Source organism: Perissodus microlepis, chromosome 5 (genome assembly GCF_051167445.1).
Source record: "Perissodus microlepis isolate ML-2025 ecotype Zambia chromosome 5, ASM5116744v1, whole genome shotgun sequence".
In the NCBI taxonomy this organism is placed as follows: Eukaryota; Metazoa; Chordata; class Actinopteri; order Cichliformes; family Cichlidae; genus Perissodus; species Perissodus microlepis.
In genome coordinates this window covers 31,932,908-31,950,066 of record NC_140465.1, presented here as the reverse complement: position 1 = coordinate 31,950,066, position 17,159 = coordinate 31,932,908, and positions in this window count along the sequence as shown.

Sequence of the window (17,159 nt, the reverse complement as noted above, 5' to 3'; positions counted from 1 at the left end):
TGGGGGAATCTAAGTGATTTGTGCACTGACATAGTTTGTGTTGAAATGTGCAGCACTGAGTATTATATTGTTTTGTAGCTTTATAGTCCACAGATGAGATCACTGAAGCATTAATGTCTGACCTGCACAGATGACATGATGGTGACATAATTAAACTGATTAAGTTCAAATTCTAGAAATTTTTACCATATCATCCCAGTTCCCCCTCTTTCACTCTCCTCAGGGTAGTCTAAAGTTAAAGGGGATTGTATAATGGCGGATTAGCCTGGGGGATGTAGCTTAATTTGAGGCTTAGCCGATTTTTCTTCACCACTAAATGGCAAATTTCTGAAGATCTTCAGTTTGGTGATTGTTTGGTGGGTCTGCCAGCAGTTGTGAAAATGGCAACTTAGTACATTTCGAACTATACCTTCTTGGGAGGAGTTGAATTTTTTAAGAAGATGATTTATTGTCCTTAACATTACATTTCTGATGACATGGGAAAAAATGAAACCAGGTTTAAAAGCGGTGCTCTCCTGGTGGCTGAGGGGTCTTTCATTATGTCTAGTGTACCATTAATTTTCACCTGATTACCAATTGAAGTCTATTGTACCATTTAGGGATGAAGAAGCACCTTCTGTGGAAACTTCACAAACGTTTGGGAATAATACAACTATCACTTCTCCTCCTATTGTAGTCCACTGGCTTTCATAGGTCAAAGGAGATTAGCAATGTAGCAGTAGAAACACACAGGAAAAAAAACAAACTTAAAAAGCTGGAGTTTGAGTTGACAGACAAAAAAGAAATAAGGCTCACTAAATTTGTCATTCCAGTATTGCCAAATATTTACAGAGTACTACTTGCATAGCTACTTAACAATATCTGATCCAAAGCATTCCAAAAAATTTCACAGCAACATTTCCCGGTGGTAGCTTAACCTGTTTATCAGTAGGCCCAAGGTTATTTTATGTGAATACAACAACAACAACTTCCCTTGGGTCCTACATTTTAGTCAGTGGTTCACCCTTTGTTGCACTGGCTTGGAAAGGCCATATAGTAGGAAAAGCCTTTCCAAAAAATCAAATCTCTATAATGTTTTAAAAGTGTTAAATATGTCTAAAAATAATAATGCAATACATTAAACTGAGGACGTCTGTACTTTGTACACAGTTATATGTGTATTATTTGTTTGCAAATGAATAATGATTTAAAACGAAACGTGCGTACTGTTGCACAAAACAGAAGCTCAAATAAGATAGTGGTGTACTATAAAAATTTGACATATCGGTCATATTTATATATATTTATATTTAATACATACTCTTGAGGTAAAAATATTTTTTGACACATTGCAATTTATTTTGACACTTGAGTTATGTTTTCAAAAGGAATTTTCACATTTCATGCACTCAGTGGTACGTGCATTCATTAAATAAAGCAAAGCTGTTCTAAAAAGTCAGCCAAGTCTATCCTGCTGATGTAAAAATAGGACGAAAGGATGTGTGTGTGTTTTTTTTTTAAATTTCAGACAAGACAGAATCTTTGCTACATAATCCCTGCCCTCCTGGAAAGGTTTGAGACCTTGCTAAGCCTGTAATCTCTGCCTCCCACAACTTCACAAAAGTCAATATAAAAGACCAATTACAACTATAAACTATAAACAACACTTACCTGTCTGGTACATACTATTAAAAAAAGAAAGAAAAAAATGTATGTGTGACTGAGAAGGACATGGGGATTTCCAAAAAATCCAAACTATTTCTGCATCAAATTTGTTCTCAAAAACGATGCTTCCTGTCGTGTATTGCCAACAGAATGGAATACAACATGGCAAAGTTATACTGAAGTGCAATCTTAATAGCCACACCTTAAAAAGATCTGTCAAAATCCAACCAAATCACCTTCCTATGAAGCTCTTTCAGTGTCATTTTTATCTGCCTGCATTTCATTTGTCTCAGTGGACACTCTAACACTGTCTGTTTAATTAAGTAACGTTAGCCTTAGAACCCAACTGGGAGCCTTCATTAAAGTCTCCATTACGCAATTTCTACATCACTTACTACAAGGGCTCCTTCAGCATTAGGGTAGCTGGTTGCTTTCTCCACCAAGTTGTGTTCAGTCGAGGGGTAGGGCCCCAGAGGTAAAATCAAATCAATACTTCCAGGCAGCGGGAGCTAACAAGGTCTATCTAGGGTTGTGCTCTGCTTCTAAGTAATGTCAGGGGACAAACGTGGAGGTTCTAACAGTTACCCTATCACATGTCTAATAGAGTAGTACTCTCCTTTTCTCTGTAAGTTGGTCTGGAGTGTAAAGTGAAGACTTAATCTGCTTAAAACTTCCCACAGTTAAAAAAAAAAACAAACTCTCTTGAAGCTATTCAATTTTGTTAATTAGTTTAATCATCAGTGACAATTAAAATAGATGATGGTGCGCTTTATGGAAGATAAGTCTTTCTTGGAATTGGACAGTAATACACTTTTAAAACAGACATGGATCACAAACCAAACTGCCTTTGCACTTAATATTTCATGGTAAAACTGAAGGTGTCAGTTATGGAGCAAAGCATGTTTTTCACAAGCATTGATTTAAAAAACAAAACAAAAAAAAGAAAATCCTATGAGTTGCTGATCTCACTCTATCTGTGGCTTATAGCCTATACAAGTTTTAATTTGTGCATCATTGTTCACATCTATTACCCGGTGCATTATTCTCTTAATTTTGCTGAACCTCAGTAGCGATAACCAGTATAAATGTAATCACATAAATGGTTAGTTCTGAATCTTCCGTGCTATGGAGCCCAAATGTATTTAAAGAAAGTCAATGAGAAAAGCAGAGAATTAACAGAGTAAAAACAGATTTGTGTGACAGTTTACTGCCAGTGTTTAATTTTAGACAAAATGTACTTAAACTGGCGTATATTAAAAAATTTTAATCAAACACTTCACAGTTGCTTGATTTTGTTGGTAATTGTAATTAAATGACAAATCCCCCCCACCCTCTTTTTTAACTTCTGTAAACCCACAAAAACAAAAAAACTAGAGATATTAATGTAATGAAAATGATATTTTAAAGTAACCTATTGCAGCATGATAATTTGTCATAATTTTTAATACACCAGTTCATGATGTTAATAGGCTAATTTAAAAGGATGCTTCACCTTCATTTTAAGGCTTAAATAGGATTTTTTTTTTTAAATGGCTCTTTTGCTGGACCACGGACCATAGACAAACAACAATAACCCTGCAATTTAAAAAAAATAGAAAAAGAAAAATAGATTAAACAAGTTATTTAATGTGATAGGGATGTCCTGGTTGACATGCATGTACAGCAAGTTGAAGACCATACATCTGGACTGGAAGACTGTGGTGGTCCCCCTTTTCATGAAGGGAATGGGGGGTGTCCTCCATCTTTAGGGGAATCACACTCCTCAGCTTCTCCATGAAGGTCTATTACCAGTTTGCTGGAGAGGAGAATTCCATTAGCCCACCGTCACAGTCCTGGGTCAGTGACCCAGTGTTTTGTGCATTGTTTTTATAATTTGTTATTTCTAGTGTTTAACATAAGTTTAGTTCAGTGCCTTTGAGTTTTGGTCTATGGATTTCCTGTTTTATTTTGAAAGTCTGTGTCTTATGTCAATATTTCTAGTTTTCATCTGCCTGTTAATTTGTATGAGCTGTGTTCCTCATCTGGTCCTCATTCCCTCGTTTTCCTCTGGTATTTATTGTCTGTGTTTTCTTTGGTTCAGCATCGCATCATACCCTCATTCTGGCCTGTGTGTTTTTGTTTCCAGTTCAGTCTCCAGCCCTCCTAGTTTTGTTCAGTTTCTTGACTTATGCCTGCAATAAAGCAGTGGACTTTGAGTTTAAATTCTGCGACCATGAGTCTGCATATTGGGTCCTTTTTCCAGCCTGCCCACACACAGCCATGACACCAACCTTGAATCTAGGTTTTCATCCTGGTCACTCAACACTGGAGCATCTCGTTATCTTCTCGAGGTTGTGCAAGGGTATGTGAGTTTGCCCAATGAGGACTTGGAGAAGTTCTTGTACCAAAGGACATTGTCAAAGTCCACAAAATTTGTGTACTCTCAAAGTTGGGAGGTTCTTCCCACCTGCAGTGAGAGGTTGGTTTCCATTGTCAGCAGTAAATCACACTTGTTCTAAGTTGAAATTAAACTCTTCCACTGTTAACCTTTGTCACTGATTCTATTTATAATTATATCAATACAAGCAATAGACAGAATTTCAAGCTATAAGTAATACAATGTTTCAAATTTGGTAGAATCACGCCTCTGTTAGTAATATCTCCCTTGGAGATAGCTTGAGGAGCTCCTTCAGGACTGCCTCTGGGTAGAGCTGGGGAGTGTGATTGTGTGTACAGTGTCTCTCTATGTCTGTCTCCACGTTGGTTGAGTGTTGAGTAATTGCATATGAGAGCATGAGGGTGGGAATGGATGTTTGTATCTGTGTGTGCCTGTATGTCTGTGTCTATATGTCAGGTTGGGTATCAGACGCCACCTCTCTGGGGACATCTCAGGCCCTCTAAGGTATGGAGGCCTATCTCCCCCACCACTTCCCCTGCCGGTGGCAGACGCCCTCAGACATCGGTGCGTTGGTGGTTCTTTGTGTCCGGGGATGGGCGCCCAGGTACACACTGGCTCACTCCTTGGTGGCTGCTCATCGGGGCCTGGAGCCAGCGGCTCGCTCGGGCCACTTCGGTGTTTGTTGTTGAAACAATAAAACAATGTGATGTTTGTACTCTTCAGAAAAACCACTTATCGCTTTCTTACTGTTGATGCTCACCAATCTTCTATAAGCTTTCTTTCACTTTCTTTCTTTTGTGTACCCCTCGTGTGCCATGGTCCAATTATTTGGCATCATTTCTATTTCTTAAGTTGAAAAGAGTGAAAATTACAGAGGGCACTCAAAAATGCACAATGTTGAAAATAAGGAGGCACTGAAGGTAAAATAAATGGATTCTTTTGTTCCATAAATATATATTCTTTGCTATAAACGCATAATTACTAAAGAAAGAAAAAATCTTTCCTTACTTTCTAGAAATGTTGAAACATCTGAAAATCTTTTAATATTAACAAATACTATATGAATATATTATGTATGATTTTTATATTCATATTAAACTGTGTGAAAATCTTAAGTTCATCCATATTAATTAGTGTCTGTTTTAGGTCTTTCTAGTTGATGCTTTTATTTAAGTCACTCTGTGTTCCACAACAGCAACTCCTCAACTCGCCTACCTAATTGCTTTGTTTAACAAAGTGGCAATCAATCATACCACTCACTAGTTATCTGTCATACTATCCAGCCGTGAAATAAACCAGGGACACCATTCCATTTTCTCTTTCAGCTAGAACACCTTTTCTCCTCTTTCAGCTATTTTTTATATGGTCAATGAAGTTTTTTTTTAAAAAATTGTGATTTTATAATCTGTCAGTCTTCATTTTGTGCTTCTTCACTGTGCACTTTTAAGTAATTGATCATTCAAAATGAGCTGAAAATTACAGATTACTCAAGCTTTTGTTACTAAACATACATATGCAGATCAAACCAAATCAGTATTCACTGACATGTGAAATGAAGATGAAGAAAATTATATTCATTACCACATCAAGAAGTAATTTATCAAGGAAAAAAAAACCTCCCAATTTGATTTTTATCAATTAAGCTAAATCATGTTACATATACATTATCAGTTTAGTCCAGTAGAGGTTAGTTACTTAAGATACTCTTGATAGCATACAGTACCTAATAGGACAGAAGAAGGATAGGTTTCAGGGAAGGATTTGGGGAATTTTATCATTTGATTAATGGGGCATTGATATGCATAGCTTATGAAATGAAAGGCTGGGAAATTGCTTTCCTATCTTGATGGGCTGATAATGTGAATGGAAGGGGGAACTTGCCTAACTCAGTCAACAGCACCTGTCATTACACCTTTGGTCCCTATCAGCCCAGCGATCTGTCTTCTTCTGGTCTGCTTCAGAAGAGTAATCTCACAAAGCAATTAGGACTTCCTCCTTCTTCCCACAGTATTTAAATGGCAAATTATAATCTAGCCCTCCTCTCCAGCAGTGGCAGAAGCAATGGCTACAGCTGGGTGTTTACTGAACATGGTCAGTGTGAAGAACAACCATGGCTCATTAGTTTTGGTGTATTTCTGTAACATGTGGTAGTAATTCATTCTGGCACAGTGGTCACATCACATGATCTTTAGCCCTAATATATAGGTAGACAGTTAAGTAAAATTTCCTCTAAATACTTTGGTCTATAGCCAAAATGTTTTCAGAATAATGATAATTAGATATTACTTTTGGGTAACTAAAATGATAAATGGTGCTTAAAATTGATGGTTGTGTCTTAGTTTTCATGGTTGATGCTACTAGGTAACTTCTAAAACCAAAAAGTCCAAACTGAAACCTGAAATGACTAAAAATACATTTTAGTCTCCAAGTTGTGGCAAACAAGGCCCAAATGCTTTAAAATAAAGTTGCATTATTTAAAAAAGCATATTAAAATATACCACAACTCACACAACTTTGACTCACACAACTTGTACCAGTGAAATGCCTATAACCTTTCTATATGATATAGGTGAATAAGCTTGAGGAGACAAAGTTTTTTTCTGTATCATAGGCAAACAGCACTATGATACAGAAACACAGGATACTAATGTAGGTTACAAAAACATCAAGATATTAGCGAACTCCTGTCTTCTTAAAAGTGAAAAGCACTGCTTTATTTATTTCTAAAGAAAAATGCTTGTTGTCACATTCTTCTTCTGTGGCAAACCCGATAAAAATGAATTATCAGCAACATAGGTGCAGGTGGGAAACTGGAGCACAGGAAGAAACATAACTACTGACATTCAGCAGGTCAGTCATCTTCATTCCAGCTGCTAACTGGCAAAAGCCTAAGCAAGGCAAGAAATACTACTGTTTTTTGTCTGATTAGTGTGACTAGTGGACTGAGTTGGGATTTAGAAACATGCTTCTTACCACTGAATCAGATGGAAAACAGTGTCCAAGAAATAGCTGAGCTGTGGTAACCAAGCATCATAGCACAGTGTGTGTCACAGTCTTTTGTAGGTTTGAATAAGAAACTGAATACAAACTTCTCATAGAGTTGGACATTTGCCTTGTTTACAACAAGTACAATAAATAAGTCATGTTTTCCTTTGCAGTTTAATGTTGCTTTAGTCAAAGATATATATTAAAATGTCTTGATAGTTGTCTTTTATTTATTTTTTAGCACTAAAGGTTTCACTTCAGCTTTGTCCCTCTACAATACTGTGTGTAACAGCTGACAGCAGAGAAAAAACACAAAAATAAATGAGGGGAGTAAACACATATATATTTAAATTTAAAATACAGTACTTTATAATGATTTGGAAATATAGCTACCAATTCTGCAAGCAAGGAAAAACAAATAATTAATATGCTGTTGCTACTGCAGAGTGTCTCAAATGTAATAATAGTATTAATCTAGAAAAATGTCACCTGCATGCCAGGAAGCAGTTTTGTTCAGTTACATTCATTACAATCCACTTCATCCAATTACCTTTTACTGACATGCCAATGATAACCAACAACAAAGTGAAATGAACTCATCAGAGGGGGATTTGTCAGTGTTGGACTTTTTAGAAGAAAGAACGGCTTTTTAGGGTTGATCAGTTTTATTATGGTTCAGTTTTGAACAGATTGGAACAGGCACCACAGAGCTGTCCTTTTGTTTGTTCTTTTGATCATGTGAGGCAATGCAGTGCAATTTGCAACGACTGTTTTTCTCCCTAGCAATACAGGGAATTAGCCATGCCACAAATCTCACTTTTAGCTGACGGGGAACTAAGTATAGGTAATCTCTTAAAAGACTTATGTGGACATAACTTTACAGCTATATCAAGAGCTGGATCGACCAGATCGATCAGATCGATATTTAACAGCAATGCCTAATAACTCGGGAATGATCTTTTGTGAGCAAGTAGGTAAATATAAATGATAAAAACATGAAGCTAATTGGACCATTGTTTGGACTAATTATCCTCATGCTGCCCCATAAATATTCAGTAAAAAACACAGTATCACACACGGCTATATCAAGGGTAATGCTTATAGGAGGGAGGGGATGGTGTCAGCCAAGACATGACTGGATCATTAATCACAGATTTGAGGTAACTTTTCCATAATACATTATGAGATGAATAATCAGACTAGTTGGAAATAGGATCTATAAAATTTCACTTTAATATAAAAAAACAAAACAACTATGAGAAATGGCATACATTGATTGAGGCTTTCAAATCATTAACCATAATATAAATGTCAAAATCACAGTGCAGTTGCAGTAATTATTGTGCATTTGACACGTATTGCCATTTGGGGTTTGAGGGACCTTTTCCCCTTGGAACAGATATGTTTTCACTGTAATTTGTAATTTATTTGCATAACCATTCCTCAGCAGGATAACACAAATACTAACAAGCCAACAGTCATGAATCAATCATGAATCACTCCATAGTAGTTCATACTATACCTACCCTTTCCTTTCCCTTGTATAACATCAAGAGGTGTGATTTAAAAGTTCAGCAAATTTCCATATTATATATACACTTTACCTTATTCATCTTCTCCCAAGAGCCTCTTCTTTGGTATTCTTCAGCTTCCAGTGCATTTGAAGCTGAAGAATACCAAATATCCAATGCCATTTTTAGATTGCTACCTAGAAGACTATGAGAAGCAAACCACCTGGACCATTCACTAGATTTGCCATCAATTCCCAAAAATTAAAATCATGTTAAAGGATCACATTTGTATTGAACAGACTTTTATAGAGTGATTTAATAATGTCAGCCACACTGAAATTAGTCCATGTGGTAGCATGGCAAGAATATCTTGAAAGGGAGAATTTAAATCATGTAGGGGTTTTCAATATTATAGACTAATTATAACAACTTTTTTGGTTACATCTTGTTAATCTAAAAATGGGAAGTGCGTCTCTACCTGGAACAACTAACCAAGTGTTATATATAATATTTTTCTGCTGCCTGGCTCTTGCCTTTGCCCTTATCCCAGCACTCCATGTTACAGACTGATGATAAAGTGTATGGATAAGTTCAGTAGGGATGTTATCTTGCGCCGTGGGGAAATGGGTCATTACTGCTGCTCCACTGTCGGCATCTCTTCAGCTTTCCTATGGTGTTACCTCATTTACAGTTTCAACATGAGTATACTTGTCCTGTGAACTTTTTTCCAAGTCCTTTAAGGTAGTCAAATACTGGCCTGTGTTCTTGAAGTATTACTGCATCTCAGTTGTTCTACCTTCTTCCTATCCTGTGGATGTTTGAGTATTTGCAATACAATCTACCATTAGTCATCCATTACTCATGTACTGTGATTGCATGTCCTTAATTTTGTGTCTTTCTTACGCTCCTTTTGTGCATTTCCTCTCTGTTTTCTCTCTTTCTGTACATTTCTGAAGGTATTCCAAAATCTAGAGCTGCATGTTTCTAACCTGTGACTATTTATGGACATACTTCAACCCGATATCAGAACAAAGCGTGTAATAGACACGCTGGCCCACCATGTGCATTTCACGCTTTTCCTTTCTAAAATGTGAACTGCTGATAATCTGCATGTGTGTCCATTTCGTGTTTTGGAGAGGCAAAGCGTGAAATGGACATGGTGGACCGGCGCGTCTATTACGTGTTTCCCCGTAATATTGTGTTACATACTTAGTGTTTACTTTCTCTCGCTGTTTTCTTCTGGTTCTGCCTGAGATTTCTTCCTGTAAATGGGAGTTTTTCTCCCCACTCTTGTTATGCTTCCTCATAGTGAACTGCTGATTATCTGCGTGGAACAGTGTAAGTCTTCTCTCCTACTTTGTAACATCCTCTAGAAGCTTTATTTAATGAATTGGTGCCTTATACGCCGAATTAAAATAAAACTGTTTTATCAGTAATTTTATTTGTATTTTTTTTATGTATGTATCTGAAAATGTTTTCATACTAGAATTGGAATTATTAAGGGCCCCTAATTCTTGTTTCTCACTATGAACAGAGTGGAAGACTATCTGTGATTTTCAGCTTTTCTTGTACTTTAGTTACTGCAAACGCAAGTTGCCCTTCTTGTTCAGTAATGTACAACAGTTTGTTCCACATACATGGACAGCTGACTGTTGCAGATACACTATATCACCACCTTCTCCATATCCCAGATTGGCACAGGTGGCTATGGATTATTAGCTGAGGCATGTGTTTCAAGAAGAGTATTTTTCATCTTTGTGTCTCTCTTACTCATGAGTCCCAGTTTGACTCTTTCTAACTCTCTTTTTGGATAGCTAGCATGAAGAAGCTGCCTTTGTCTGCACCCTTATTTACCACAGCCACAGTGGGTAGCTCCGGATGTTTGATTTGGCAGATTTTTTAAAGTCTACATTTTAGCCTGCTAATGGTCTTCCTTAGCAAGCGTGTCTTGCAGTTCATGCAGTTTTATCACTTTTTTAAATCTTCAAAGTGGAAAAGTTCTGAATCCATCCTGATTATCACTTTATTTTAGAAGAGAACACGCCAAGGCAAAGTGTAAGGCTAAACATAAAAACCTTAGATATAAAAGTCTTTTACTATGAGGTAGTTTTGTGCACACACAGCCAAAGGGCCATCAAACAACTGAAAACAGCAGCTTGGGTCAGGATTTTAAGGGGAGCTAGGGATTTTCAGAAAGACGATTCTTGACAGTTGAATTTAACTGTTTATAGCCTAGATAATATCATTTATAGAGTAACATAACTAAGAAGTGGTGGCCTCAAGCATCTAGTTCATCCTGTTTCAAGAGCTAAAGTGGTGCCATCCCTGAGAATCCTACACAGAACTCAAAATATGGATGGTACCGCAAAAATCAGGCTATCCAAGACGGATCCCAATTGTGAGAGGGTTTCTGAAGGGGCAATTTTCATTTCTGAGAAACTGGATCTTGTGTGGTGCACCTCAACAAGTGATGGAAGGATCCTGTCTGCTGTCACCTCTCTTGAGCTGCTGTACAATTGTTGTACATTGTTATGTCCTGCATCATCCACAGTAAGGGAAATGTGTATACTGCTACCAGGTTTATTAATGTCCTGCAACTAAAAGTGTTCAAGCAACCAACAACTCTCACAAACCTGCAATCCCTGACTAACAACTTTTTTTGTAATATTATTATTTGTTTCTAAATGGATGGTTGCAAATAAGGGGCTCATTTAGCAGCTGAGCAGGCTTGTACATGTTATTACTACTTGTGACACTAGAGAACAATGTGGGATGAGAATAACGGAGGTTGAGATTATGCTGATGTTTTTTCCTCCTGTTCCTCATGAGCTCTTTCAGTGAAAAACTTAAACTGCTTTGTTGCAACATGCTTAACAGGTTAACCTATAAGGAGCAGCTGGCAGAAAGCACTGTTCTTTTATGCAAAGCTCAGTGTAGCTAAGGACTTAAAGGGAAAGGGCAGCTTGCAGTCTAGCATTTGTGAAATGGTTTGCTTCCCCCAAAAAATCTGGGCCTATGACCATGAGGTGAAAAGTAGCTAGAAAGAATATTATAAAGAAAGAAAGAAATATTAAAACCACAAATAAAATTATTTGTGGTTCTCATGTAACCTGTTCAGATGACTGAAAAGGCATGTATTGAATTTCTTAGCCATGAAAGAGAAACAAAAAATAGTTGAATACTAATATTCACGAATAATTGTAAAATATTTAAATAGTTACAAATTCATTTGCAGTATTTTACCACCATTAGTATGTAAATGACAAACAGCAGCAACTAATACAATTTAAGGTATGCATGTTACATTTAAAAAATTATTATTTTGCAGTGTGCAGTTTAATACCGATGCAGCATGACTGTTAGTCATTGCATTTGTTTGTGTTAGTTGTTTTTGAGTTTTAGATTACTGAAAACATTGTGGGGGCAGCATGTGGAGCTGACCACATTGAAAGCAGCAAAGTAGGAGAAAGTGAAACATATGATTGATGTAAAACCTGTGCACAAAATATACATTGTTGACCATCATCAAAATAATTGGAAATTGGAATTGGAATGCCTCTTATCATTGTGTATCTATAGCTGCTGATGGGTAAAGGACATTAACAGGTTCACAGGAGGTAAATACATCTGTGTGATTTATTTTGGAGGTTTTCATTTCAATTCAGTTAACATTTAGATGCTAATGGTGGTTATCTAAGGAGCCAGGAAAGAAACTTCGTAGACTACAATGGCCTGGATGGCTGAGAACCTGCATAGACCTAATGGAGGGTTATAATATTAGCCCACTTGCATTGTTGGCACATATAGAGTGTTGTGGATGGGCAAATTACCGTGTTAATTAATGTGTGCTACTGCTGTAAGCGCTTTAAAATTGAAACTGTGAATAGGCTTGTTAAAAAGCTTTTGTACAGGAGTTCAGCATGCCCTGGCTTTCTTTCTTACCCTAACATTGGCAGTCTGGATAAACAATCACAGCTGGTTATGAACTGGCTAAGTTCACCCAAAGTGGAGCAGCATCTGAGCAATCACAAAAATGGATAAGCTTTTTGAGCTTATCCATTGTAGGGTCTTTACCTTACAATATAAAGCACCTTGAGGCAACTCTTTTATAATAAAACTGAATTCAACTGAGAATTGAACTGAATGTGTGTATGTGTGTGTAGCTCAGGATGTTTAGAGTAAAACTTTCTACAAACAAGCCTGACATTTGATTATACATTTATATGCAGGCACCAAGAAAAGCTTCAAGCTTCTCTTCTGTTGGCCTTTTAACCAGGGATATGTGTTCCACCCTAACAAAAGACTGTAAGCTGTGTATGCAGTTATGCATAGAAGTGCAACACATTGTGTATGTAAAAATAGGCCATTTAAGCCCGCTTAAAGAAGTGATTACCAGTGTCACTTTCCTGGTGAAGTCAGGGAACCTAAATCCATTCTAGTAGTGTTGTTGTCTTGTTCTAACCAAACAGCAAGTGAGAGCAGAAGTACATAATAAATAATAATGCTCTAACACCAGACCAAACACCCCTTCTTCTACTTGAGCTTCTATATCTCTTTCTTCTAAAGAAGAATATGTCTGCAGGTATTGTATGTGAGCTCGGTACCAGGGTTATTTTTTCACTTTTCACTACCCGCTTTCCCCATCTTCCCTTCCTCTGCCAAGTGCATGAGCACAGAACCCCTGTTGGTGGGCTTTTGTTTGATGCTTGACTGTAAATAATAAACAATGTCATCCTATTTGCACCAGGCCAGGCCTTAGTTAAAAATGCACTGTGGATTTTTTTTTATTCATTTGTTTTTGTTTTTTATTAAAATATTTCTGTTTGCCATAAATAAAAGAATGTTTCTGACAGAAGCCGTGCGTGACATCGGTGTTGTAATAAGCTTGGATATACTGCTGATCTTTTTATGCTGCTAGTCTCAACAGAGTTTAAATGAGAATCACAGTTATTCCCTGATGGGCAAATCTTAAATTGGAAGTGAACAGTTGAAGTAATAGAGGGGACTCTTCAAAGTATATGTAGAGAATGGTCATTTAAGGATTCAGCTGAAGCTGCACCGTCAGAATTGAGACCAACACATAATACACTAACTTCCCCCTTTGCTTCCAAAGCTCAAGAGCTCCACTTTTGCCTACTGCAGGGCTTTGTCATACATAAACACAATTATATTGTTTTGTGGCATTTGCAGAAATGTCTTGTGTGTCCATCTTGACTTGTCAATATATTGTTGCTGAAGATTAATGGATACACTGTTAGGTTTTCAGGGTGCAACAGTCTTGGTTTTAAACAGCTGACAAGTACATTTGAAGATAGCATTATGTTATGTAGAATGTTATAAACCTAGATTCAATTCAATTCAATTGAATTCAATTGAATTCAATAAAACTTTATTGATCCTGAAGGTTAACCCCGAAGTAAATTGGGTAGATAGCCTAATTCAAGGCCTTCTAGTCACCGAGCTAAGGTTATAATGTGCAGTCTATAGATATAAAGCTGCTGGAACTTTCCATGATGTTAGGAAATGTGACTCCTGGGCAGAAGCTTAATCTGTAGGCAAGAGAGAAGAATGCCTTTTCTGCTTGGCTGATTAGGCCACAACCTGCTGGCCCTAGTGCCTTGTCAGCTTCTGAGTGCTGAATGTCTTGTTTATAAATAAAGATTTTTGCAAATATAATTTCATCCAAGCATTTGACATTGCCACTGACATCAAAACACTTTCTTTCCAGTTGGCCAAGGAAAATAAAGTGTTTTTATTGGGACACAGCGCACATAAGCATGGCCATGCATCCCTGAAAAGTGTTTACCAAGCTGCTTGAAATGACCTCTGTAGAAATGCTCACTTATCAGATAGGATCATCTGTGTCATAACTGAGACTTGTAATTCTAAATCAGTTTTGTTCTTTTATCTAATTAATGAAACTGTCTTAATTGTGTAATTGTGATTTTCTGCTTTCCACTGGGAGCAGGAAATGTAGCGACATAGGATAATGTAATCTGATAATAGGTTTGCAGGCCTGGGTGAGAACATTAGATACAAATTCAATAATGGCAGATTTGTGGTTGGACAATTGGATTTTGATTGGCATAATTGACAATTACCATTCACCGGCATGTAACATAGCCCATTGTTTAGTGTATGAGATTCATTTGTTGTTGGGACAAACAAGACACTGTGAGACAGAACACCGACAAACATCTTATTTGTCCTTGATTACCAGCAACGTCTATGTGCTGAAGGTGTTCATTGCCATTACTGTTATGGTTAGAGCTCTATATGGGGAGCTGTGCCAATATGTTTCTTCAACCTTGTTTAAAACTACAACATCACTCCCAGTTTTCTTTTTTGTATGTCAATTTAAAACTTTCCTTTCAAAGTAAACACGAAATGCAGTCTAATAAATATGTTTGAACATGACACATAGATTCCACTGTGTTTGTACAATTTCCCTCATATTGTATTAATAATAAGAATTGTGAACAGATAAAGAAAATAATTAATACAGTTTATGACTTGCCATTTGATATAACTCTCCATTTTCTTAACTGTCAGAGTGAGAGCCAATCCCACCAGTCCATCACAGTCTATTACACAAAGAGATAGACAACCAGGCGTTGTCATTCACACTAATTAACTTAACTTCAGATATTCAATAGAATATCTGAATTTTATTTATATAGCGCCAATTTGTAGGTAAAGAAATGGTTTGGTGACAGCAGGAAGGAAAAAATCCCTTTTAACAGGAAGAAAACTCCAACAAAACCAGGCTCAGCAAAGGGCAGCCATCTGCCATCAGTCTGGGGTAGGGGGGGGAGGGAGAGACAGGACAAAGACAATGCTATGGAAGAGAGCCAGAGATTAATAATAACAAATAATTAAATGCAGAGAGGTGTATAAACACATAGTGATTGAAAAAGGTGACTGAAGAACAAACACTCAGTGCATCATGGGAATCCCACAGCAGCCCACACTTATTGCCTATACTTATACCTCCCTTAGTGAGAACAAGGGAGGATCATCTGGGGGATGGGAAAGAGAAAGAAGAAGAGGGGAAGGAAAATAGAGGAGAGAAGAGAGAGAGAGAAGAGAGAGAGAAAGGACACTGAAAATCTGCTTGATCACCTCTTGAAAAGCAGGATACAATAATGCATGATATATTAATAGGCAGATATTCCTAGAGAGGTGGAGTCTAAGACCCGACTTGACACATAGACGTAGTCAAACAGGCACACAAAGACAAACTTTCTAACCCTCATGCATACATTTACAAATACTCAGCACTCACCCAACATGGACACAAAGAACTGTACGCAGTAAACACATTAACACTCCTCACATATCCCTGAAAATTCTACTGAAAAGTGGAATTTTTTATGTGTTCAAACACTATGTAATGCATAATATACATTAATATTTATTCATTTAAACCTCAATGAACATCTGTACAGAGATCTGTAATGACAGCTGACAGATGTTATCCATCTAATTTGATGTGTCTTGAAAAGATCTGCCAGGAAGAATAAGCAGTCGCGCTCAGTTTCATGTGTCCAGATGTGCAGAAATGTACACAAGTAAAACAGATGATGTAATAACTGTGAAAAAGCTCATGCAAATTATGCATTGAAGTATGGTTTTTAATACTTTCTGATGTGATTGTAAATTTGGTTAAACTTGTAAAACTGGTTGGACTTGTACACACCTCAAAACATTAAGATGTTGTGATAATAAAGTAGAAAAAGGGGGGGTGGGGTGTCAAGTACCCTCTACAAATTCAATTCGCTTCCTTTTTTTGTTGTTCACTGCTTATTAGTTTTGATTTAATGTTGATTTTCTGTTTCCATTTACAAAAAGGCATACAGTTAGATTTTATCTAGTTCCTCTGTCTTTCAGATGTCTTAGTACAACTGCACTGCCGGAAATAAGCAGGTGTTGCAAAATAAATAAATATATATAATGAAATTGATCAACATGGCAATGTGTGAAATTGTGATAAAATGTGGTCTGTTTGCTTGCATTCATGGACATGATTTATTTGATTTTGATTTTTTTCAGGTCAGTGACAAAAATTTTTTATAGACTGCTTCTAAGGAGGCTTGTAACCCAGGCAACCTAGAAAACGGACCTTTTTCTTTCCCTGAGCCTAACCAAGCAGTTTTGTTGACTAAACATAACCAAACATTTATTGAAAATGAAAGTAAACATCAAGTGAAAACAAAACCTTAAAGTAAAAATAATGTGGAAGAATATATGGCCCCGTGGGGAAATTGAACTGTTGGTCATTTAAGCTGCTGTTCAACCCTTTGGAACAAGGGTGAGGAATACAAGCCAGTTTTCAGAAATGGCCACTTGACTAGTTCAGCCTTTTTTGTTACCGCTGTGGCATAGGATCTGTCAGACTGGAGGTGATGTAATAATTTTGCAACAGCAAAATCACCCAGCTGCCTAACCATTTGCTATTTGCTTGTTTTCTTTTCTTTCTTTCTTTTTTCACGATTTTTTTTCACCAATGTCTTGTGTTTTGACTTTAACCAATTGGCAATGAACACTGCCAGCAGTTTTTCACAAGTTTCTTTTTTTCTTTGTTTTGTTGTTTTCCTGAGGGCATATTATGCGTGAGAACAATTACATTCTCTTCCACTAGA